General features: G+C 39.4%; 1 protein-coding gene and 1 pseudogene across 2 annotated transcripts in view; both read left to right on the forward strand.

The window, feature by feature from the left end:
* Positions 1-27,591, forward strand: part of GRIA1 (glutamate ionotropic receptor AMPA type subunit 1) — a 306,881-nt gene that overhangs the window by 104,981 nt on the left and 174,309 nt on the right. The window lies entirely within an intron of this gene.
* Positions 23,707-24,457, forward strand: LOC131489083 (adenosine deaminase-like protein; annotated as a pseudogene).

Consider the following 27,591-nt stretch of genomic DNA (forward strand, 5'->3'; position numbering starts at 1 on the left):
TGGCCAATGTATGCTGAGCACCAACTGGTCACTCAACGCCATTGGTAGTGTCGGGTAGTGCCATGAGTATCCCACAACAGTCCTGACGAACACCCACCATCCCAATTAGATTGGATCCTCATTGACAGGTTCTCATAGTACCTAGATTCCCTGCACAGCACTAAGTCACACAAATGCAATAATTATTTATCTTGTGTATGCTATTTTCACTCAACTATGAGCTGCAGGAGGATAGAGATGGGATCTGTCTGGTGCACTGCTGAATTCCTAAAGCCACGCTTAGTGTCTAGCACACACACAGAAAATATATTCAATAGACATGTGCTGGAATGAATGAAGAAAGGAAGGAATGATGATCTAGGTAGGAGGAGGATGAGTTTGAAAAGTGTACTGTTATTTGAGGAAGCAAGGAAGGAAGGTGTGTAAAGAACCCGGCACTACATAAAGGCAAGTACCTCCAACAAGAATCCCACATAGAGCAGAAAGTAGGCCAGATTATTAAGTCTGAACTAAGAAAGTGGAACAATCTTTTGTGATTGCAACTTGAAAGCAAAAGCCCAAACCAGGATGTATCTTGCAAGACAGAAAGTACATTAGGAAAAAAATGCTTTAACTCCATCAGGCAGAAAAAGAAATGGGCTATCCCTTTTAGTCTGAGGAAATAGAAAGCAGATGACTAGTTTAAAAAGGTAAAAACATCTAGGGCTTTATTCTTTCATCCCACCTTAGTTTTTCTTGCCCAGTTATAATGTCAAAGGATGTGGCACCCAGAAGGGGTGGGGAGGAGTCTGGCACTGACACATAAAGGGCTAATGAAAGATGATTTTAGGAAACGGCTCTTTCACAGCAAGAAGCTGTACTCCATGAGCTGTCCAGGCCATGGCCTGTTGTTTTTCAGAACTCATAGAAGGTGGTAAAGGTCAAAGAGTGTCTGTGAAACCAGCAGATGACTCTAGAGTCCACTGAATCCCTGCCCAGGGGCCTGACAGCACAGATTGTTCTGCAACCTCGTCTTCTCCATCTCCTGTGGGCAAGCACAAGCTTTTGTGTCAGGAGACCTGAGTCTAGTCTCAGCTGTGCCACTGTGTCTCTTTTTGTGATTCTGAGCATGCTACTTTACATTTTAACACCCTCAGTTTCCTCCTCTTTAAAATGGTGAACAACTGGTTGGTAGGATAAGAACATTTTCAATTTCTTTCTCTCCTGAAATAAGGCCTAATTCATATGCAATACACACACACATATACACATGTTATATGCATAAAACATACAAAACCAAGTGTTATTCCAAGTAATAAAACAAAACCCAATACTTCCTTCCCCTCTCCCTTTCTGTCCCAGATTCAAGCGCTCATGGGGAATCACTTTAAACTTTTTCAGCTATTTCTCCTGATATTTTTACCTTCATATCTCTTATATTGCCTTTTCCTGATTTTCCAAGTTTAGATATTATTTGCTGACTCCTCACCATGACAGATGAGGATTGGGCTCATACCCATTCATCGCCACTCACACTGTTGCCATTTTCCCACCATTATATTTTGGTTAAACCAATACCCAGTGTTTACCCTATAATGACTAGATAAATACCTTTACAACTGAGCTAAATAGTGTACTTTGAAACTTTTTGTTTCCTGCTTTGTTTGTGCTGTTTTGTTCGCTTTGTTTATTTTGTTCTTTGCATTTTATCATTGACTCAGACCCAAGCTCTCTGAGCAAACCGTGGAACTGCTCTCAGTTACAATCATGCATTTCTGTTACAATGTTTTCCCCCAGAGGTCTCCCTTTTGGACCCCATCCTTTTTGCTTCAGCCTGGCCTCGTTTGTGTGGGAATTTCAGGGGACCTGTCTTCTTGGGACTGACCTTCACATTCTCCAGCACATTGGCTCTCCTTTTCTACATATTTCATTCTGTTTGCCCTCTCATTTCGGTGGATTGAATCCTCCAGTAGCTTCCCGAGAAAGAATACAAGGAGGTAAATTGTTAGATCTTGCATATCTGAAAGGGTTCTTATTCCACCTTCAAACTTCATTGATTGGGGGTGAGATTCAAGCTGGGAAATAATTTTCATTCAAAATTTTTCAGGTGGTGTTCCATTATGTTCTGTTTTCCACTGTGGCTGAAGAAAGGCCAGTGCCATTCTGAGTGCTTCTTCTTTATATGTGATTTGCTCCCCTTCTCCCATTCCAGAAGCTGTTATGATCTTTTCTTTGTCTCTAAAGCTACAGTAGTTTAAAATGATGGGCTATGGTATGAAGCTTTTTTATTCATGGTCATTCAAGATGCTGGGCACTTGGTCAGCTTTTTCCGTTTGAAAACTCAAATCCTTCAGTTTTATATTTTCAAGGTAATTTAGTTGATAATATTCTTCCCTTCATTTTCTCTTTGCTTTCTTGCTTTTGTTTCCTAGTGGCTGTATGTTGGACTTCCAAGAGTTTATTTGTTTGACTTGAAGCTATTTACTGGGTGATGCCTTCAACTTTATATTTTAGCATTTTTATTAATTAATCTATTATATTAACTTCCAAGAGCTCTTTCTTATACATTTGTCATTCCTTATTGCAGCATCCAATTCATGCTTCTTATCTCTTTAATAAGAGCATAGTTTTTAAAGTGTTATTTTGGCCCCTGGATTGTGCCTGTTCCCTGTAATCTATTTTGTTCTGTTTGCTAATTTTAGTTTCTACCCCTGCCGCATATGTAGAGCCTTTGACGATCTGATTTTTTAAGTCCCAAAAAGTCAATAAGATGCTCTACATGCAAGGAGGAAGATGGCCAGTTGGTGGCCTTCACCCTCAGTTATACCTAGTGACCACAGTCTGGAACCTCTCCAGACTGTCTTCTTCACTGTCAGCCTCCAGGTCTCTGCTTGGTGGAAAAGGAGGGCATCATCTGGCCATCTGGCTGGGAGAGAGGTTCTGGGGCCTTCTACCCATTTTCCATATTCTAGTCCTCAAAGTATAGAGTGCTTCAAATTTCTAGACATTTCTGGTGATCTGAGGTATGACTGGCTTGCTTCTTATTGACTCTATCCACATCCTCTGCAGAGAGGTAAGCTGCTTTCTTTAACTTGCTAAGTCAGTTGCCCTTCATTCAATCACTGTCCATCTTCTAAATGTCTTACTTCCTTTGTCTACTCTTGCCTTTTCTCAGTTTCCCTTTGTTCTGTTGGTTCATACCTATTTTATTCCTTTGCTGTGATCTTTGTGAGGTTGGGGAGAAACGGAAAAGACAAGCATGTATTTTCAATCTGATGTGCGTAGATATGCACATAGAGCATATGCTAAATCAACATTTTATTGCAATTTTAGATTTATAGAAAGTTCTTAGAGATAGTTCAGAGTTCCCGTGTACCCCATATCTAGTTTTTTTCCTTCTGTAATTAAATCTTGCAGTAATATGGCACATTTGTCAAAAAGAATCAACCAATAATGGTATATTATTATTAGCTAACACTAAATATTTGGTTGGCTAATCCTTTGGAAAGATGGGTATGTCCAGCCCACATTTAGGAGTAGAGCATTATGCTCTATTTCTTTAAAGGCAGAGAAGCTACATAAACTATTTTGAATTTTGCCTAGGAGATTTGAATATTCTTCCCCATTTATTTACCCATTTAATCATTCATTGATATCAATATGGTTTTATGGATATTTATTTTATACTTTGGGTTACAATCCAATACTACCTCATTGATTTTGTTGCTCAAATTGAGAAATGCTTTGTAATTTTAAACCTGTATTTAAAAGTGAGATATGATTTAGAGAATATAATTATATTCTTGAGCTCCTTATCATAAAACAAAATGCTAGGCACATATGATTTAAACAGTAAATACTATTTGGTTAACTTATTGATTAATTTTAAATATGTATTAAATCATTTCCAAATGTCTAGTGTCATGTTCCATGATGGGTTACAGATGCATAAGGTTGCCTCAGGACCTATAATCTTATTAGGAAAATAAGCATATACAAAACAATGAGAAAATAGGTCAACACTTTACATAGTACCAAGCTTGTGTCATTTTCACAGTTTGAGAGTGACAGATCTCAGAGACTGAGTGATCAGTTTGGATGTATCAATCATGATGTCCCAGAAGAGACTGAAAACAATTTAGACAGAAGGAAAGGGGAGGTGGGGAGTCTTTTAAGCACACAGAATATAACAAGTTTGAATCTATTCAATTTGAACATGTTCACAAATTGTCAAATTAAAAGCATTCTAAAATCATCTTTCCTTTAAGAAGAATATCCCATAGCCTCTTTATTTTTGTTTTTCTCTTTCTGTCCAAAATGTGCATGACAGAATCCAGCAAACAATAATCCTCTATTTTTCCATTGCGGTTTTGAGCTGCCAAAACCCCTTCACACATTGGCTCATGGATCCCCACAGTTGCCACTGTGAGAGAGGCAATTACAAAAGATATTACCTATAGCTCCATTTTGCACATGGGCAAAGGAAGACCTCTGATTTGCAGTATGTTATGCAAGTTGCAAATGGGAGAGGTGGGTCTAGAACCCAGGACTCCTGACTCCAAATCCAGCGTTTCTGTTCATTATTCTGGGTGTTTCTGTTTGGGAAACCTTGGATGGAATGGGAGATAGGAGAGATAGAGACCCTGAAAACATGGCTCGTGGCTTTTTAGGTCTTTTGTGCCCTTGCTTTCCCTTCTCAAGTAAAATTTGATGTGACAGCCTCAGAGACCAAGAGAGGCTACCAAGGCTTTGTCTTCCTTTCTTCCCAGGAAAAGAGCATTCCGCGTCACTGTTCTTTGCCAGTTTAACAGGGTGTTTAATACAAACCACACATGACTTCCAAACCTGGTCCTATTCAGGGAAGCCAGCAATGGTACTACTTAGCTATCACTTAGGCCGGTGGAGGCTAGAAGTGGACACAGATCTCTCCTTACCTGACACAGTGAACATTCTGAGCCTGCCTGGCCCCATGGCCTCCCCAGGCATTCTGCACACTTGGCTCTCTGCTAGGAAGGGAGCAGACAGAGCAAGCAAACACCAGCAGGAACGCTTCTTTAAGGTCCTTTGAAGGGTTCACTCAGCGGGAGAGTGATGGTTTTGAAATGTTCAGCTCAGCAGAGCCTTAAGCCCTGTTTTAAAGGGAAGCTTTGGTCAATAGAAATTTGGTCCTTAGAACTCACTTTCCCTCTTTTCCTTTGTATGTTTTAACACTTAGTACATTTGGGGACTACCTGACTATGAATTCATTATTGAGACTTTCAAGAGTCAGGATCTCTGGAGGTCTGTGTCATGGATCCTGCACCCCCTTTTGCTGTTTTTGAGAGTCTGTTCTCCCCAGGATGGTTGCCTGTGGGGGGTCACCAAATCTTTTTCAAGAACTCAGACTGTAGTCAAAGTGCCAGGGGTCTGTATTTTGGTCCCTCCATTTCACAGGCATGTGGCTTCAGACAAGTCACTTAAAGTCTCTAAGTCTCACGTTCTCCATCTGAAAAAAGCAGTAATAGGAGTTCTTGCTGCAGAGGATCACTGTGAGTATTCAGGGAGCTAATACATGGTACCTTGCACATAGAAATATTCTTTAAATGTTAACACTATTTATTACTAGCTATTATTGAGCAAATTTCATTACTTCTAAGTGCCAGACAAAATATCAAAATGGATAAAAGACCACTCCTGCTTCATGCCATCGTCTAGAAGAAGCTCTTGAGACGGGCATGTAGACAATCAACCACAAATAATACATATGCAACCAAAAATGCTAAGGCTTGGTGCAGAGGTATAGTCAAGAAACGTGGGGGAGGATCCAGGGGTAAAATAGCACAGGCTATTGGGGCTGATACCTTTCACTGAATTTGGGTAGTATCAGAGAGGAGATAACTGAGGTTCAAATTGTGGGTCATGTCTAGTGCGTCTTAGAGGAAAGAAATAATAAATAAGCAAGAAAACAGCAGGGATCTAAAGAGAGAATAACATCCATTTGTGGGAACATAGGTGCAAAAGCTTGATAGACAAGACTGAAAACGGTTAATGTTCAGAATAGGGAGAACTTTGAATGCCAAGCTACAGAACTGAGGGCATTGCTGAGGTTCTAAGGCAGTCTAGAGGAGAATAGATTTTTATTGGTATTTATCAGCCTCCCTTAAGTGCATTTGGATTTGCATTTCCTTCTCAAGATTTCTTCCCCCCCTTCCCTTCTTTCAGTAAATATCTATTACACTCCTGAGTTCATGATGTGGTCCACCGAAGAGCATGCAGAGGTGCCTATCTGTCCTATGGTATTTTAACAAAATTAAGTGAAGGTCAAACCATGGTGACTGGCATTAAATAGTATAGGTTTAATCAGGGTTCACCAATGTGGGGCTACCGACTTTATATAATTTCCTTCCTTCAGCCAAAAGCTGACCTAAAGTCCATTGCTAATTCTAGTTTAATACTTTTTATCACCTCAACTAGATTATTCTCTCCAGAAAAATTTATTGAGCCTCTACTAGACTAGATTCTTTAGAAAGCATAAAAGAAGTGTAGGTCACAATACTTATCCTAAAATACTGTAATCTTGTAGGTGGATAATACTCATGAAATTGTTTGAGAATGGTACAAGCCTGCCAGTGAGTTTGCCTCCAATTCAGATATCTAAATTGATTGGTTATATAATATGGAGATAGATTTTGGGTGGTCAGAAAGGGTCAAGATCATAAGTAAAGGTCAAGAGAAAGTACGACTTTAAAGTAAGTGAAAGGAGAGGAGAAATAGCTATGGTCAGAGTCCTGGGAAATGTGGGGTCCCAGGGGAAAATGAGGAAAATTATCAATTTGACCAAAGAGTGTGCAGGGAGATGAAGTTGGCTAGATTAGGTAGGCAGAGGTAATGAGTACCTTGGATGCCCAACAGGACTGGTCACAGATGGTTTATAGTGTAAGCCATCTCCTCCCGTTTGGTAATGGAAATCTGGAGATTGTAGAGAATGGCTTTCAAATAGGAGGAAAAGAGAGACGCTTTCGAATCCAGAATTTCATTAGGAAAGAATGTCAGGTGTCTACCAGGTTTTTCACCATGTTCCTCAAAGGAGGCATAGAGAATTTCAGACCATTTCCCCAAGGGGAATGAATTCATAGAAAATGATGGTCTCAGATTTTGGACTGAAAAATGAACATCCTGATGGGACCAAAGATAAGTACCTGTCTGTTCCTTATCTGGCTAGGGGCTGGAGGGAAACCAGGAAAGAAAGCAGATAGATGTCTGCCACCTTGAAACCTTGCTGCTAAAACTTTATTTCAGAGTTTCCCTATGTCTGGCAGCCTATGAATTTGGGTTAAGGTGAACTTTGCACAGATTGCCAACCTGATCTTCCAGACCTGGAAGGTGACGCCTTCTGTTTATTTCAAATGTAACAATAGCCTTGACTGTCAGAGTTGCATCAAAACCTTTAATCCCACCTGGAACATCCTCATCTTGGTTTTCAGGGACATTCTTGTGTCACAAGGAAAGTACAAGTCTAATCTGATCAAATACTTGAGGGTAAAGCTGATTCCCCTTGAGGTAGTGAGTTCTCCATTACTGGAAGTTTTCAAGCAGAGGACCATTTGGCAGGGAGTTTGTCACAAGAGAATTTATCAGTGGTGTTCAGAATGATGATAATAGCTAATGCTGAGCATGACCTGGGTGCAAGGCTCTGTATTTAACACTTTACATGCTTTCCTTACTATATCTCTATGAGGTAAGGGTTGCTGTTATCTATATTTTATTTACTTATTTTTGAGAGAGAGAGAGATAGAGAAGAGAGAGAACATGAGTGGGGAAGGGCAGAGAGAAAGAAGGAAAGAGAGAATCCCAAGCAGCCTCTGAACTGTGGGATCCCACAAACTGAGATCATGACCTGAGCCAAAACCAAGAGTTGGACACTCAACCGACTGAGCCACCCAGGTGTCCTGATCCACATTTTATGAACAAGAAACCAGAAGCCCAATGAGTTTAGAATCTTTCTACCCACAGAGTTTGGAATCTTGCCAAAGATTCTATAGCTAATAAGTCATGGAGTTAAGATTTGAACCAAGCCTGTCCATACTCTTATTTAACTTTTTATTTTCAGAAAAGTGCACTGAAGTCCACGCTTTTCACAGTGATACTATACTAAAATGACTTTTATATATCTTCTAGGCTGGCTATTTCATAATTTCACTGCTAAAGATGAAGCCTCTTTGGTTCCTGACCTTTCACTGTGACATGAAGGACTTGGGATTAAGTTGCATTTACTTGTGTATATGTTTTTTGTTATCATGGTATGTGTCTAAGACAAAGATGAAAATCAAATCAGAGGTTTTTTTTTTAAAAATGAGAGGACAGCAGAAAACATTTCTTCAAACGTTTCTCCAACCCCAGAGAGCTAGGGCTTCAACAAAAGAACTTATAAGTAAAAGAGTACACAGCCAAGGGGTCCAACAGCAAATCCTAGGACTCTGGAATGCCAGGTGGGAGAGCTGGTTTGCCACTCAGCTCAAACCCTTGTTCACAGGAGAGTCACAGGCAAGTCCCTGAGATGGCTGTAATTTTTCAGGTTGGAAGAAACCTTAGAGCACCCTCCTCCAGACTGTTTTAAATTATGCTCTACAGGACCAAAGAACTCACAGTTTACTCTTCAAATATTCATTGTGAACCTACTGTGTACAGGAGCTGCCTCTGGAATGCTCTGGGGGAAGGAGGAACAAAGAGACAAATTTGCCCTCTCCTCCCCTCTATCTGACCATGCCCTCCATTATCATCTGCTTTGTATTGGGATTGCAGTCAAGATTTATTTTAAAGAAAAGACTACAAAGCCTAAATTCCTTTTAAACAACGTCTGTTCTAACATTCCCACTTGACAGACAGAAAAACCATCATCGCTAGTAAGTGGTCATGTGTGGAGTAAGACTCTTCCCACTTTCACTGTATTTCATACTGCCCTGGACTTCAATTCCCATTATCAATGGAGCAGTGGGACCAGATTCTCTCTAGTGGTATTTTCCAAGGCTAAAGTGTTTTACTTTTCTGAATTTCTTGAACATTCACTATTTGGCCAGTATTTTCTTTGGTCACATAGCAGTCATGGCTTTTCAGTCCTTGATGGCTATAATTCCTTTTCTTTCTGTCTCTCTGTGTTCTTTGTGTTCAGGCTGGGGAGCCATATTGGATATCGGTCTGGGCTTTGTTTAATCATACTGAGCTTATGCCATGGGTCTCAGGGAAACTGGGAGGATCAATAGATTATCACAATTACCTGTCTTTATGGAGTGTTCAAAGTAATGAGGGCCTAAGAAGCTGGAGCCCATTTTCATATTGAATATGTAAATACCTACAGATCTGCTTTACAAGTTCTAGGACGTCCTGGAAGGGTGTCCGTATATCTTACATCAGGACTGTTGGCCTTGAAAGCATGGTGTGATGGTTAGCAACCGACAGGCCTACCTAACCAAGAATCCAGTATATGCCATTTGCCACTGGCTAGCTGTGTTCTTGAGCCTCAACTTTCCAATCTGTAAGAGAGATCCAATAATTCTTGAGTCATAGGAACATTTAACTGGTATGCAGAGAGTTTAGTACAGAGTTAGATATATAGTAAGCTCTCGATAAACAGTAATGCTATTAATATATTTTTTGTCATGGTTTATAATCTCCAGGAAGCCTCAGAATGAGTCCTTTTTCAGGGAGTTGCTAACAGTGTGAGAGAGAGAAAGGGAGAGAGAGAGAGAGAACAAAAGAAAAGGGTTTGAGAAATAGAATTTGATGTGTTACTTTGGCATAGTTTTAGTTCTCTATGTGCAAATTAAGTTGGTGGCCTTGAACTTTCTCAAGCTGTTACACTAGAATAAAATCAAGCTCAGTGTTCATGACTTCCTAATCAAACAGAGGAGAGTAACCTTCAGAAGTTACAAAATGGCAGCTCACAGATGAAATGTGTGGGCCTCACAAAGGTTTCTAAATTTTTATGTATTTACGTATTTATGTATTTATTAAAGTTTATTTATTTTGAAAGAGAGAGAGCATGCATGTGAGAGGGGGAGGGGCAGAGAGAGAGAGAGAGAGAGAGAATTCCAAGCAGGCCCCGTGCTATCAGTGCAGAGCCCAATGGAGGGCTTGATCTGTGAATTGTGAGATCTTAACCTGAGCCGAAATCAAGAGTTGGCCACTTAACCGAGGTTTCTAAATTTTTAAAAATTAGTTGCTAGCTTTTTAAAATCCAGGTATTTCAGGGGCACCTGGGTGGCTCAGTGGATTAAGCACAGTCAGACTCTTGATTTTGACTCAGGTCATGATCTCATGGTTTGTGGAATAGAGCCCCACGTGGGGCTCTGCACTGACAGCATGGAACCTGCTTGAGATTCTCTCTCTTCCTCTCTCTCTCTTTGCCCCTCCCCTGGTTGTGCAAACACATTCTCTCCTTCTCTGTCTCTCAAAATAAATAAACATTAAAAATAAATAAAATCTAGGTATTTCATTTGAAAATCTAGGTTTCTGGCTTCTCTCTCATTTTTTATTTTCTTAAATTATGAAGTCTAACATACATACTCAAAGCAAAACTATATAGCTCAGTTATCACAAATTAACTCCAAGTACCCACCACCCAGGTCAAGAAATTTAATGTTGCCAGCCCCCAGGGAGCTTTCTCTCACCCCTTTTCAACACTATATATAGTCCCACCAAAGAGATTCTCTATTGACTCATCACCTCTTTGTTTTCCTTTATAGATTTTCCACCTAAGCACACATTCCTAAATGTCACAGTTTAATTTTGCCTACTCTCTGAAATTTATATAAAGGGAATCATTAAGTATGATGTTGTGTGTGTGTATCTGTTTTCCTTTGCTCAGTATTACACTTATGGGATTCATCCATGATATTGCATATGGGTATATTTTACTCATTTTCATTTCTGTATAGGATTCTATTGTATGAATGTGTCACAATTCATCCATAATTCTACTGTTGATGGACATGTGGGCTCTTTACACTTTTGAATAATGACTCTATAAATACTCTTGTATATGTCTCTTGGTGCACATGTGCACGTATTTCTGTTGGATGTAAACCTAGCAATGATATGAGAATGTTCTGTTTCGATAGATACTGCCAAATAGTTTCCAAAGTGGCTGTACCAATTTACACTCCCACCATCAGTATGTGACGGTTCTCAATGCTCCAAATTCTCTCAAATGCTTGGGATTGTCAATTATTTTAATTTTAGCTCTTGTGGTGGGGGTGTAGTGATAACTCATTGTGATTTTAATTTGTTTTTCTCCCGATTATTTGTGAGGTTTAGCTTCATTTCATATGTTTATTGAAGTGTTGATATGCTTTTGAAAGTAGTAACAGTTCATGTCTTTTGCCCACTTTCCTATTGGGTCATCTGTGCTTTTCTTATTGATTTATAGATGTTCTAGATGTGAACTCTTGGTCAAGTGTGTCTCTTGTAAATATCTTCCTTTATTTAGCTTATATTTTCAGTCTCTTAACAGTATCTCCTGATGTGAAGAACAGAAATTGTTCATTTTAACGCAGTCCAGTCCAATATACCAGTTTTTTTTTTCTTTTATGGATAGTTTTATATTCTGTTTAAGAAGACTTTTCTTACCCTGAGGTCATGGAGATATTCTCCTGTATTACCTTCTGGTGGCTTTATGTTTTCCCATTCACATTAACAATCCATCTGGAATTGATTTTTGCATATGGTGTGATATAGGGATCTAGAATCAATTTTTCCATATAGATATCCAACTGATGGCCTCATTTATTGAAAAGTTCATCCTTTCTCCACTGAGCTTAAATGGCATCTTTGTCATAAATCACGTGACCAAGTACATGTAGTTCTGTTTCTGGTCTTTCTTTTCTATGCCATTGCTCTGTTTATGTATCTTAGGTCTTCTATTTAACCTATCTTGATAGAAGGGATAGAAAGTCTTTCCACCTTTTCTTCTTCAAAATTGTTTTGGATCTGTTGTTAGACCTTTACATTTTTATGTAAATTTTAAAATCAACATGCTAAATTATGAAAAAAAATATCTATAGGGGTGACATTTAATTGGGTTGGCATTTACCTTACATATCAGTTTGGGAGAAGTGATGAATTTTTTTTAATTTTTTTTTTAACGTTTATTTATTTTTGAGACAGAGAGAGACAGAGCATAAACGGGGGAGGGTGAGAGAGAGGGAGACACAGAATCTGAAACAGGCTCCAGGCTCTGAGCTGTCAGCACAGAGCCCATCGCGGGGCTTAAACTCATGGACCACGAGATCATGACCTGAGCCGAAGTCGGCTGCTTAACCGACTGAGCCACCCAGGCGCCCCGAGAAGTGATGAATTTAAATATCAAGTCTGTCAATCCAGTAACATAATATATTGCTCCATTTATTTAGATCTTATATTTCTTTCAATAATGTTTTGTAGTTTTCAGTATAGAAACCTTGCACATCTTTTGATAGATTTATTTTCTAAGTATTTAATTTTTTTGATGTTATAAACAGTATCTTTAGCAATACTATGATTAGAGGCACCTGGGTGGCTCAGTCAGTTAAGTGTCCAACTCTTGGTTTTGGCTCAGGTCATGATCTCATGGTTTGTGAGTTTGAGCCCCACATCGGGCTCCGTGCTGACACGGTAGAGTCTGCTTGATGTTCTCTCTCTCCCTCTCTGTGTCCCTCTCCCTCCCCTGTTTGCATCCTGTCTCTCTCTCTCTCTCAAAATAAATAAGCTTTTTTAAAAAATGCTATAATTATTTGTTGCTGGCATATTGAAATAGAATGATATTTTATATTGATTTCATGTCCAGTGACCTTCCTCTGTTCATTGAGCAATTCTAATATTTTCCTTTACTGTTTTTTTTTTTTTTTTGGTTTTCTATGAATATAGTCCTGTCAGCTGTGAATAGTGACAGAATTATTTTTTCCTTGCCACGTTGGTCATGACATTATCTCTTTTTTTTTTTTTTTTTAATTTTTTTTTCAACATTTTTTATTTATTTTTGGGACAGAGAGAGACAGAGCATGAACGGGGGAGGGGCAGAGAGAGAGGGAGACACAGAATCAGAAACAGGCTCCAGGCTCCGAGCCATCAGCCCAGAGCCTGACGCGGGGCTCGAACTCACGGACCGCGAGATCGTGACCTGGCTGAAGTCGGACGCCTAACCGACTGCGCCACCCAGGCGCCCCGACATTATCTCTTATAACCTGTTTGTTTACTAATATTTCCTTTAAGATTTTTTACCTGGATTTGCAACAACATGAATGGAGCTAGAGAGTATTATGCTAAGCAAAATAAGTCAGTCAGAAAAACAAATACCATATGATTTCACTCATCTGTGGATAAGAAACAAAACAAACAAGCAATGGGGAAAAAAAAGAGAGAGAGGCAAACCAGAAAACAGACTCTTAATTATAGAGAACAAACTGATGGTTACCAGAGGGGAGGTAGGCAGGGGGATGGGTGAAATAGGCGATGGGAATTATTTCTCATGATGAGCACAAAGTAATGTATAGAATTTTTGAATCACTATGTTGTACACCTGAAACTAATATCACACTGTATGTTAACTAACTAGAATTTAAATAAAAGTAAAAGAAATATTTTTCATCTTGATTATGAAATGAAGTACCTGTAATTTTCTTTTCATATCATGTCCATGTTCAATCCAATATCAAAGTTAGACTAACCTCGGAAGAGTAGGGAGTGCTTCCTTTTCCTATTTCCTGAAAGCATTTGTGTCAGGTGGGTGTTAATTATTCTTTAAGTATTCTATAGAACTCTGAAGAGAGGTAAGCTGGGCCCAGAGTTTTCTTTGTGTAAAGCTTTAAATGTCTTTCATAGCTATGGCCCTAGTCAATTATGTTACTCTTCTTGTGTCAATTTTGGTAATTTATACTATGTTAGGAATTTGTCCATTTCATCTGTATTTTCAAATATGTTGTCATAAACTTGCTCATAATATCCTCTTTTTCATGTCTGTAGGACTTGTAGTGATGTTACTTTTTATATTACTGACATAACTTGCTCACTCTTGTACTTTCTCTAAGATTCTTTCCAGGGTTGGTTTTGACTTTGTTTTACTTTGTTTCCTTCTCTCTTGCCTTTAGTTTACAGGGTCTTTTTTTTTTCCTAACTTCTTGAAATGGTTGTGTAACTACTGAGTATTCTTTATAGCTTTTCTTATTTTCTAATATATGCATATTTAAAACCATAGATTCCCCTCTAACGGTAGGTTTTACTGTGTAATTCATTTCTTGCCTTCTTTCACATTTACTAATTTTTACATTTTTTTCACTTTTTACTCCTCTATTAATTTGGAAATTAGACATACTTTAAATATTTTTGTGGTTACATTAGACCTTTAAACATTCATTCTTTACTTATCAAATGTTATTGTGTATTGGCATTTATATACTCTTCCCAGAGAGTGCAAAGACTTTGAACATTGTAGCTTTCTTTATTTTCTTGCCAATGTACATGCCATTATTGCTACATATTTTTTGTGTTTTTAAACTCAACAATATCTTATTTTGCTATTTTATTCAGTCTGTATTTATTTATATTTCTCCATATGTTTATAATTTTTACTTTTTATTCTATTCTGTATCTCTGTTTCCATCTAGAATAATTTTCCTTACCCATGAATACTATCCTTTAATATTTCCACTACTGTGAGTCTGTTAAGAAATATTTTTTCTTTCATTTGTAGAAAAAAAATGTCTTTTTTTTCACATTCTTTCTTGAAAAACATCAGTGTTAGATATAGTCTATATTTGTAGTTATTTTCTCTCAGCATTTTAAAGATATAATTCAGTTGTTTCTTACAAAGAGTTGCATTGTTGACCGTTTTGCAGCAATCTGTCTCCTATTACTCTTTCAACTATGGATGCTTTTTCTTTTTTTTAACTTTTTTTAGTGTTTATTTTTGAGAGACAGAGACAGAGCACGAGTGGGGGAGGAACAGAGAGGAAGGAGACACAGAATCTGAAGCAGGCTCCAGGCTTTGAGCTGTCAGCACAGAGTCCGATGGGGGGCTCAAATTCACAAACAGTACCATCATGACCTGACCCAAGTCGAAAGCTTAACTGACTGAGCCATCCAAGTGTCCCTCAACTATTGATGCTTTTAAGAGTTTCTCTCTGTCTTTGGTTATCAAGAATTTGACTGAGTTGTACCTAAGTGTAATTTATTTTAATTAACATTATTTGGGTACATTGGACTTTTTGATATTATGTCTTAATGTCTTTTATCATGTTTGGAAAACTCTTGCCAATGACTCTTAGAATTACTTCTATATACTTCCTTTCTTCCTTTTTCTCCTGATGACATTCTAGTTACTTATATGTTAGGGTTTGTCACTCCATCCACTATATCTCCCGCATTATTTTCTGTATTTTCCATGCTCTTCTCTTTCTTTGCACTTTAATACTATTCATTTCCTTTGATCTATTTTGAAGTTGACAAGTTCTCTTTTAAGCTGCAGCCAATCTGCCATTATGCCTATTAAATTCTTGATGTCAGTCTCTGTCCTTTTCAAGTTTTGAATTTCCTTTTCATTATTTTACATTTTTTAGGAGTCTGATGAAATTATCAATCTTGTATTTTATCTCCAAGAAGATAGTAAGCATAGCTGATTATAAAATATATGTCTGATTAATATCTTGAGCCCCTATGGATTTGTCCCTATTGTCTCTTTTCTATTCATTTTTATCTATGTTATTTTATCTTCTGGTATAACTGGTTATTTTTTATTATGTGCTAGACATCGTATTTGAGAATTTTCTGTAGAAACAACTTGAGGCCCGGGGTAATGTTATCTTTCTATCTAATAGATACATATTTTCCTGTTGTACTAGCAATCCATTATCATTTTAATCCTGCTTCAGAGACTGAGATGATTTGAAGCTACACTGCAGTCCCTACAAGCACATGTCTATTTCCAGTTCATTTTTACTCCTTGGACAGCTCTTCTAGGTACCAAAATAAAGTGACTGTTTATCAGCCTTTTTTTATTGCCATTGTTTTTTGGTCCTGAACTCTAAACTCCAGCTTCTTATTTTTGTCTCTTCTTAGTTTAGCTGCTTCCTCTAGAATTGGTAAATGTCTCCAGGGAAAAAGTAGTTCCAAACACAAGACTGACCTCCCTGGCTTTCCTCCAGCCCTACATCCTGACTCTGTAATTCTTCACTCTCTTGTTAACTCATCCATATATTCAAGAAGATTTTTAAGTATTTTGTCCAGCTGCTCTAGTTGTCCTCCCTGGAAGTATTGGTCCAAATTATATAGTATCTCATTGACACAAATGGAGATCCTGTGCCTTCTCTTGAAAAATTAACAGATGTATCTACAATAGACTGGAGATGAGCCATGGTTTCCCTCCTTTATATGAGTCATGCATTCTCCTATTCACCACAGTGTCCAGTGGGTAATTTATATTAGTCTAGTCACTGTTGGCATTTGGGATTGAGACTCTTTCCCTAAATCCTTTCTAAAGCAAAGTAGAAGATACTTTGAGTATCTTCTTAAAGAGTCTCAGTCTTAAAGAGTCTCAGTAAGGTACTACTTGACCTTCCAGGCTTATTTCTTTTGCATATGGAATTATACAGTTGGTAAATTAAGTTAGGGTTTAAAAAAATTGGGGTGGGGGGAGGGAAGAGCTCCTAAAGGTTTTCTTTTTTCCTGCACATGAGCATGGAGGGGCAGAGAGAGAGAGAGAGAGAGAGAGAGAGAGAGAGAGAATCTCAAGCAGGTTCCACATGCAGGGATCAATCCAACAACCATGAAATTGTGACTTGAGTTGAAATCGAGAGTTGGACGCTTAACCAACTGAGCCACCCAGGCACCCCTGTAGCGTTGTTATCATTCTGCTCTCCATGTGCCTGGAATATCTGGAATGCCTAATGGACCTAGAGCTACCCTGAGAGGACAGACTGCAAGATTGCACTGAGAACTGGTATCTAGCCTCAGTCATGATGTGAGACCAGGAGAGTATTGAATGGAGGACTGAAGACAGGATGAATTAGAAACAGATGGTGTATATCTCCCATTGGGTCTGGGGTCCACTTCCAGAGAAGCTGCCAGTATAAGGAGTGTTAATGTCCTCTAGGGTGCCAAGTGGGGTGAAAATAAAACCACAAAAGATGAGGTAGAAGATTCAATTCTCCGTGTCAGTGATCAGAAAATCTATCTGCTCAAGGACTAGAGGGTTTAGAATAGGTCTTGTCAAAGTTTCACTGGCATGGGAGAAAAGCCTACAAAGACTTCCAGGTTCCCTGTGGAAGGTAGAAATATGTGGTTTTATTTTAAAAAATGAACTCCTGTCCTTTGCTCAGTCTAATTCAGGGAAAATTTTCTGAGTATGGCTATTCTATGCAAAATAATCTCTGCCTTCAGGGAAAAGGTGCTTTCTCTAATTGTGGTAGAGTGTAGTCTCCAGAGCTGGGCTCCCTGGATCCTAATCCCAATTCTATATAATAATAAGTTGTGACCTTGGGCAAGTTATTACAATTCTCAGAGTTGTAATTTCCCCATCTATAAAATAGAAGTAATAGTGACATTCTCCTCAAAGTGCTATTGTAAGGATTTTAAAAAGTAATGCATAAAAAATACCTAGAATAGTGACTGGTACATAGAGGAATGCAAATAAAAGCTGCACGCCAGTCAGAGTGGCCAAAATGAACAAATCAGGAGACTATAGATGCTGGCGAGGATGTGGAGAAATGGGAACCCTCTTGCACTGTTGGTGGGAATGAAAACTGGTACAGCCACTCTGGAAAACAGTGTGGAGGTTCCTCAAAAAATTAAAAATAGACCTACCCTATGACCCAGCAATAGCACTGCTAGGAATTTATCCAAGGGATACAGGAGTACTGATGCATAGGGGCACTTGTACCCCAATGTTTATAGAAGCACTCTCAACAATAGCCAAATTATGGAAAGAGCCTAAATGTCCATCAGCTGATGAATGGATAAAGAAATTGTGGTTTATATACACAATGGAATACTACTTGGCAATGAGAAAGAATGAAATATGGCCTTTTGTAGCAACGTGGATGGAACTGGAGAGTGTTATGCTAAGTGAAATAAGTCATACAGAGAAAGACAGATACCATATGTTTTCACTCTTATGTGGGTCCTGAGAAACTTAACAGAAGACCATGGGGGAGGGGAAGGGAAAAAAAAAGTTAGAGAGGGAGGGAGCCAAACCATAAAAGACTCTTAAAAACTGAGAACAATCTGAGGGTTGATGGGGCATGGGAGGGAGTGGGGGGGATGGGTGATGGGTATTGAGGAGGGCACCTGTTGGGATGAGCACTGGATGTTGTATAGAAACCAATTTGACAATAAATTTCATATTAATAACAAAAATTAAAATAAATGCAAAAAAAGCTGCTGTCGATAATTGTCTTATTAGTATAATTATTTAACAATATTTAACATATTAAGTCTCTCAGAGCTCTCATTTCTTATCTCTGTTCTACACCCTTTCATTTAAAGTTCTAAACAGGATAACTTCGCAAGACTTTTTCTTTCTTGGTTGGAGGCAAGGGCTCTATTGGGGATTTGGAGTGTCTCTGTCTGACCCTGCTTTGTTTGGGACTCAAAAATCTCCACTGTTCTGTGAGATTTGATTGATTGAGGTTTGGCTCTCCCAAGCAATGAGCATTCCTGTGGCTAAAAGGGCTTCCAGCTAGACATTTCTGCAACCATAATCCAATTCTCAATTTTTTTTTTTCAGTGTAAAGCAGAGGTGGAAAACTGATTACCCAGTGGTGGCTCCAGCTTACAGATGTGTGACGGTTCTCGCAGAGATTTACAATAAAAGTTTTAGGTAGCTTTTAAAAAAATCATAGGATTGCACATAAGAATCCAGATCCTTAGCTTTTTTAAAAAAGAAAAATAGGAAGATCTGGACCTGCTTTTCACTTGACAAAGTTTGGCTAAAGCTGAGTGAGCACTGGCAGGGAGAAAAGTGTTCTCTCATCTGCCCATTTGTTCATTTATGCTTCCTGCTGGGCCCTGGAGCTTACAACTGAGGGAAGCAGTGTGCTTCTCCAGAAAAGATGCCAGACCGGATCTTAAGAGCTGTGAGCCTGTAGTCATGACTGTGCTTTTAACTCATTGTGTGACCTTGGTGGAGTCACTCCCCTGCCTGAGTCTTAGTTTCTCATCTGCAAACTTGGGAGAATGATCTCGTCCGCCTCTCAGTGATTTGGGGATGAGCTAAAATGGGAGATGTGGGTCCTTGACTACCAGTTGCAAAAAAGTAAGGAATTATTGCTATCATCTGTCATTTGCACTTCAGTAAGCATGAATGATTCCGGGACAAGTTCTGATGGACAAAAATCCTCAAATGCACAGGAGTGCTGGGAATGAACGTGGAGAGGGGACTCCATGATAAGAAAAGCACACAAAATAGACACAGCAGTGAACTTGAGGAATCTGCAGTCTTTCTGAGGGGGCTTTGGGAACAGGAGAATTTGAAGAGGGTATTAACCAGCTCCATTTTATGGATAAGAAAATTGGGGCCCAAATGGAACGTGGACCCGTATATCAATTCTAGCTACGTGTGCCTTTGTACATGTTCCTTAACCTCTCCGAGCCTCTGTTTCCTCATGCATAAAATGGTCTTCGACTCTATCTTACCATGCACTGTGAAGATTCAGTGGAATAATGTGCTTTCAGTACCTAAAACATATTGTAAATGTCTATTAAATGGCAGCCGCTATTATTAATTCAATCAAGCGTATGCTAATTGAACCACTGACAAATCAGGAAGTAGTTGAGAGAATAAGACATACTACCGTGGCTGTTTCCTTACCAGAAAAGAACTTTTCCTGAACCATATGGGGCTTCTTCTACTTCTCCTTGCATTGAGGGAACATCACCAGTATTCTTCCCAGCATTTGCTGCTAGGTTCATATGATACACAACCCTAGAGACCCGTATCAGTAAATTCTGACAGCCAGAGGTGGTATTAGCATTATAAAGTGTTTGCCGAATAGGACTAGTGTGCTTCCCCTTCATAAATCCTTAAATTATACCCCTACTCAGCCAGGAAGGAGAAATGTGGGCCAAAAGAACACTTACTTCTTTTTGCTTTTCACTACCTTGCCTACTTCTTTGCACCACCACATCTGAATATTAAGGCAAGAAGTGCTCATGTTCCTCTGGGCTCCGGAAGGTTTGAACAAATTAGCATTCTTGGAGTCAGCCCTTCTTTTTGGACTAAACTCCCTTTTCTTTTCCTCTCAGTAAAATTTCCTGTTCTGGAGAGTACTTTCTCTGCCACGCCTTTCCTAATGTAATTCTGTTTGATTTCCAGTGAGCAGCTCCTGAAAGGAGCCGCTGAACCATGCCTCGGCAGGCGTTTCAATTCCTGAACACCAGCTTTGCAGCAGAAGCTGTTCCAGATGCATCTTTATATCCAGTAATCGTGCATTTAACCAAAATGAATGACACAGCATTTTTCTTCCTCTCTGTTTCCAGCCCATTAGACTTATTTGTCACCCATGGAAAAGCTCCCCCAGTTTGGGCTCCTGCCAAATCAGTGAACGTACAAATACATGCATCAAAGACACCTACACACACACACACACACACACACGGATGTAATAGATACCTAGTCTGCATCTCTGCACCGAGCATTTAACATTTCATTTCTCGACTTTGTTTCTTCTGAAGTTGTAGTCAGCTGCTTCTTTCCTTATTTCTTACCTCCCTGTCTCCCTCTTTCTTCCCTTTTCTACCTCTACTTTTTTTTTCTCTACTTTTCCCAGAAACCACCTTTCTGTTGTTGTTGTTGTTGTTGTTGTTGTTGTTGTTGTTGTTAGTCGCCACAGAATCTTATGTTGTTTAGTCTTAAAGGAGCTTGAGATAATTTTTTTGAGTTTATTTATTTATTTAGAGAGAGGGCAGGGAGGGGCAGAGAGAAAGGAGAGAGAGAATCCCAAGCAGGCTCCATGCTCAGTGCAAAGCCTGATGTGGGGCTTGATCTCACAACCATGAGATCATAACCTGAGACAAAACCAAGGGTTGGGTCTTAACCAATTGAGCCACCCAGATGCCCCGGGATAATGTTTTGTATAATTCTCTCACCTCAGGTTTGGGAAATCTGTGTGCCAGAAAGGAAACCATGCACCATGGGTGGTTTTCCTTTGCCCTTAGGAAAATTCTCAAACTCCACTGCGTGGCTTGGACCCTGCCTGTTGCCTCAGCGTCCTCTCTACCTCAGCCTCTATCTGTAACCACAAAGGCCCTTCAGTCCCTGTCTTAGGGCCTTTACACATGCTTTTCTCTCTTCCTGGACAGTCCTTCACACATAGCATACACCCCTTCTTCAGTACTTCACCTCCTGTCTATTCTTTAAGTCTCAGACCACACACTATACCCTGTTCATTTCCTCCTGGTATTTATCACAATTTTTAATTATGTATTTATTTGAGAAGTCAGTTCCTAATGTCTCTTCATCTAATAGAAGCAAGATCTCTAAGGATAAACACCATGTCCTTGCCCCCACACCCTATTTCCTCAGTGCTATATACAGCATCTGGCATTTGAGAGTAACAATAGATGTTAACAATAAGGTAATAGCATCTAACATTTATTGAGAACTTACTAGTTTAAGGTATGCTGTTCTAAGATTTTTTTTTTACCTGTATTTTTACATGTATTGAATACTTACAACCATCCTGTGAGGTGGATGTGATTATTATCCCCATTTTGCAGATCAGAAAACTGAGTGGTCAAGTCAGTCACCCATGATTATATGGCTGAAGAGTAGCAGAGCTAGTTTCTAACTTAGGCATTCTGACTCCAGCACCTGAGCCCTCGACCAGAACATGCTGGGCCTCTATTAAGCGCTCCATTAATATTCATCGAAAGAATAAATGAAAAAACATATCAAAATTGATTACTTGCACAACTGAGGTTACAACTTGAGTTGTTTGACTGATAATCCACCCCCCTCTCTATGCAGACAGACAGCCTCTCAGGCACCAGCAGAAGGCAGTTAAAAGAAAGAAGCAGATTAACAAATTGGTCTATTGCTGATAAGGACCGTGGTGGCGGGGGGAGCTGTGATGTGAATTGTGGAGTGAAGTGTAAATCATCATTTTCAATTCAGGCAAGACCCAGTAGCAGGTGGAAAAACACTAAATTGGTTGAAGAGTTCTTAAGATAAGGAATCAGGTTCTTCAGAAACATCAAGTGGAATTACAGTTATTATCACTAACAAGTCAGGTGATTCTTATGCTTTGGATGGTATTTTTCAAACCTGATTTCACGATATAAGTAACCATCAATTTTATGGAACTGCTGGTCAGAATTTTAGGATGAGAGCTCCAGGAATGTGCTTTGTTCATTCTTGTATCCACAGCATGAAGGACAGAGACAGGCACATAGTAAGTGCTCAATAAATATGTTTAATGAATTAATGGAAAAATGTATACAAACAAATCTGTCAGCAGGAACTTGCTGAACACCTGCTAGTAAATCTGTGTAGTTTAAGCCACAGTGAGAAACACAAAGAAAAACAGTCAGATTCCTATTTATAGAGAGGTCATAATCTAGGTGGACCTACTAACCATTATCACGGTCAAAAAGTACCACCATCATTGGAGATTTTGTTGGTCTAGCTGCTGTGGTATGTCCCTTTATATATCATTAGGTCATTTTCATACTTGCAACAATCTTAAGTGATGGCACTACTACTAATCTCCATCCCCAGATGTAGAAACTGAGATTTGGAGATGCTAATTCCTTTCCCAAGGTCACAAAGCCAGGAACTGATGGATCTAGGATTTGAACTCACGTCTGTCTGACTCTGGAATCAACCATGCCAAATGTACTCCTCCCCTTATTTCCAGATCATCGTCTATGGGTGAGAGGCATGGTGAGACTAAAAAGTTCGCATTTGCTGCTTACCTGAGTCTGGGATATTTCCATTCTTCACCTGCCACAATCCTATTTGTTATGTAGGTCCCAGATTCACTAACACTTTCCCCTGGAAGGCTTCTCAAGCACTTAAGAACTGGGTTAGCTCTTCCCTCCTTTATGCTCTCTTTGGAACTCTTCCTGACTCCTGTTCATAATGCTTCTTACCCCACATTCTAATCACTTATGTTTCCCACATACTCATCTCTGAGTTCCTCCAGGATAGCAATCTAGCCTCCCAGGGCCTAGCACAGTGCCTGGCATGTAGTATGTCATTTAATAAAAACGTATGAATGAATGAATTTTAGGTAGATATTGCCATCATATGGGTCCAAGTAAATATACAGCAGCAGCATTCAAAGGGAGGAGTACATTCCTGGGCACTAATTGAAGCCTAAGGGCAAAGGATTCCTGAAAAGTTGGGTAGGACATGCAGGCAGCGCCACAGGGCGCTATAGTAGTTGTAATAGCCCTTGGTGGATGAGTGGAGGGCCACATGTGGTACCCGAATTGGCAAAGCAGCCCGGGAACCCCTGCTGAGGATACTATTATTCGTGGTTATGCTCCCCCTGCCCCATCCTCAAGGATTTGCAAGCACAAGGGCAGGAGAGACTCAAGAGCAATGGTCCATCGTGGTGACGAAGCTGAGCCCAGAGCTACACATACAGCTAATTGTATCAAAATGGGGAAGAAAAACAATCGGAAGGAAATTCAAACCACCACACTTACTGATTGAAATACGCTGTATTGTTTAGACAAAGAACAAAAGGTTTGAGGAACTTCTTATCCTGCTAATTTGTGATGGAGGAAGAACAAGGGCCATGGAAGGCAACATTTTACTCGGAATTACCTAAAGTGGAACTTCATGCCCACTTGAATGAACTCATTGGTTCTAACACCATGAAGAAATTAATAGCCAAGAAGCCCAGGTCTTAAAATCGACGATCCTGTCATTAGAGGAACGTTTCCAGATAGTTCAAATTACTCATCAGCTTACTACTAACCATGAAGATATGCTCATGGTTACAAAAGATGTCATTAAAGAATTTTCAGAGGATGGTGTCAGGTACATGGAGCTAAGGAACACACCAAGAGAAAACGCTGCAGGCCTAGGAACACTTTCATAGAATCTGTACTGGAGGGTGCAAATTGTCCAACAAGAAAACTTAATACATTGATGGCAAGTATTTGATAGCAATAGGCAGACAAGGTTGGCCCGTTGGTAGCCAAGGAGACTGTTAAACTTGATGAAGACTTGTACCTTTCTACTAACGTTATAGTTCTTGACCCTGCCCCCAGTGGAAACCCTACCACAGGACAAGCTAAAGACTTCCTGGAACCTCTTTTAGAAGCTAAAAAAGTATGTCTGACATTAGCATTACATTTTTCAGAGATTCTACCTCCCCCACCCTCAAAAAGCCACTCACAAGTACTCCTGTACTTGCTTCCTAAACAGAATCTGGCATTGGACTTTTCTTAACTGCTCTGAAGGAGGATCCCTGGATCTGGTGGCCTTTTGAGGCAACACTCAATGCCTTTGGGTAAAGGTTAGGACTTCAGGTCCTGCAGACAACCTTCTGTCTCTCCTTCCTGCAGCTTCCAAGTTGCCACCCATTTGTAGGGAAGAGTACTGTCTTAAAAATGTAAAAATCATTTAGAAATTGTTATAAAAAGTTGAATTGAAGGCCATGTGATTATTAAGTTTCCTATCCCTGAATGTTTGGACTGTGTGAAACTAGCCAAGTTATTTATGCTGCCTACACCAACATTTTAATCCATACTTTTGAAATGACATAAATTAGAATGTTGGGAATTCCAAATGAGGTAATACATTAGGAATTCAGCAAAGAGCTCTGTTCTTTGTACCTATTCAGATGTTTATTATGGCCACTGCTGTTTATGCTGCTACTTGTCTTCTAGTATTATCATTAGGGAAAGTTGGGAGAGTAAAGCATTTCAGACAGAAGGACACTTCTTAGTAAAAGCATAGAGATATGAAGAAATTTCCTGCCCTCATATATAAAGACTATTCCTGGTATTCGTAAGAAAGGCTATAGATATTTAGCACATTGAGAAAGATTCCTCTGAGCCAAGCAATCAAATGCTCAGAAAATTAGAGAGCCAGTGAAGTCACACTCCATTCCTAAATTTTAAGAGATAAATGTCCAAATGAAGAGTCCAGGGTGTGTCAGAGTCCAGTATATGCATCTTTCCCACTAAATATACAGCTGGGGTTCTGTAACATGGCTGCCATTTTGTTCTCAGGAAGTGGCTAAATCAGCCATTTGGTCCTTGGGAATATTGGCTTCTCTTCTTCTCTCTGGGGAAGAGTGCTGTGTTATTAGCCATCTCTTTTATCCGGAAGTAGGACAACAATTTTGGCTCTGCGTCTGGTCATCTAGTCTGTTCTAAGGTGTCCTGAGTGGAAATGAGAAAAGGTGGTATTTGGTCCTTGTGCTGGGATTAAGAAGAGTGGATGTGCTGGTATATATGATCCCCGAATTGTTTTCCTGAGCCACCTCCTTTCAATCTGTAAGATCTTATAGAAGTCACCACCTAAAGTATACTTAAGAGTAGGTCATGCCCTCATCTCATTCCTGTAGTGGGTCTCCATGACCAATTAAAATTACTATCCTTCTCTTTATGTCTATTATTTGAGTTTACCCTTTCTTTTTGTTTTTTGTTTGTTTGTTTTGCTTTTTTTTTTATTTTTTTGGTTTTTGTTTTGCCTTAAGTCCTTTTGATACACTGTACATTCTTATCACGCTAAACCACTGGCACCCCCCAAAAGGTCAAAAGGTCACATGTATACTGTGTTTTTGGCCTAATTTTCCTCAAACTGTTTTCTTCCACTTAGAACACCCACATCCTATTATGACTCTCCAGACCCGTCTTGATAGATGTAGTAACAACCAGAAGATAACACAGGATTATGTGGTTTCTTGTGTATTGAATCTTTTTTCCCCAGAGATAACCTGTTTGCGTAGCAATTTGGCTTAATTTTGTCACTTTAGCAAGAGTGGAAGTGGATGGCCTAGAAATCTCTGTGGGGCTGGGATGGAGAGTGTGATAGATGGAATCTAGGGTCTAAACTGTCTAGTTAAGAAGATTACAACTTCTGGAGGTAGTTTGCACTTTATCCTATGTGCATCCCCACTTGCCCAGCTTCCAGATTTTAAACGACCTTGTAATTCTGGAAGACTTCTAATATATAAAGGTGGAATAAAGCCAGATGAAAGAATCGCATCCCTCTTGCATCCTGCAGGCAAATGCATGTTGACTGTAAAACTGTGTAAATGTAAGTTAAGTAATTTCACAGTCTTGGTCATTGAACTTGTTAACAGCAGCAGACAAGAAAAGTAGCAGGTGAGTGTGGAGTGAGCAGGGACTGCTGACAAAGGGAGGAGTGACAGCAGACAAGGAGGGAGGGCCCAGCAGAGACTATGTGCTCAATGAGTATGAAGCTGTCTGGTGACCAAAACGAACAAACAAAACCAAAACACCTTACTACTTCGGGAGTCCTTAAGTTATCACTCACACCAATGCTTATGACTTTCAATAAGAAACCAGGTATCATATGCCTATTATGTGTCAGATCCCATTCTAGGAAATCGAGGGGAGTTCTCTAAAAAGTATAAAATACAGTGCCTAGCTCTGAAAATATTTACCATCTGCAACACTACCACATCGGCCAAGGTGACGTTGTATATGTTCAGTTCTTTTTACAAATGCAGGGGCATATGTAGAACCCAGTAGGAAGTTTTTCTATTCAAAACATTTAAAACTATGTAGCCACTTACAAAATAAAATTGTTCCCTACTTTCTCCAAGATACCATTTCCTGACAATGCTAGTAATGGAGACATTTCAGAATAATGACCTCATAAGGTTCACACAGCTGTCTCTGTGCCAACTTGAATAACACACAATCACGACCTCACTTAGTCCGGGGGCAGATCTTAACAGCTTGATAGGACTATGGTCAGAAATGTAGTTTGGCTAAACTGTTTTCCCACTTTATTGGCTAAACTGTTTTCCCACTATACTGTTAACTTATTTAATGAAAAGGAGTGTCTCGTTAAAGGTGCATAGTTTTCCTGAGAGTCCACAGGGACTCCATGAGGCCATGGCACCTACGGGACATTAGACAAAAAAAAAAAAAGGAGTTGAGTCTTGAGATAGATCAGGAACCCCCAAATTCATCCTGTACTTAATTCATTTTGAACACTTTGGTTTATTCCATCAATCCAGTCATTTAGAGTTGAGGAAGATCTCTCTCTTTCCAAAAGGCTGAGTTAGGGCATTTTCCCTGGGGATAGACCTCCTTTATAATCAGGCAGTGACATAGCCCATGGTATAGGGGGAGAAATGGATTACTGCCCCTATATTATGTAATCTATTGGTGAGGGTAAGCATAGTGGGAGTCTTATAAAAGCAGCAGGCAGAACCAGGGCCAACCATCCATGTTAAATGGAAAAAAGAATGTGTGTGTTTATCCCACTGTCTACCAAATTTATTTTCGGAAAATACAATGAGAGCCGAAGAAAATGAAGAGTAGGAAATGCTACAACTGCTGGGCCTTTCTGGCTTAAAATCTGAGCAAGATCAGGAAAAATATGGCTAAAATGCTGAGTTTGGAGTCAGGAAAAGTAAGTTCAAGTATTGGTGTTGCTGCCATACCCTCAAC

Source organism: Neofelis nebulosa, chromosome 1, assembly GCF_028018385.1.
Source record: "Neofelis nebulosa isolate mNeoNeb1 chromosome 1, mNeoNeb1.pri, whole genome shotgun sequence".
Taxonomy (NCBI): domain Eukaryota; kingdom Metazoa; phylum Chordata; class Mammalia; order Carnivora; family Felidae; genus Neofelis; species Neofelis nebulosa.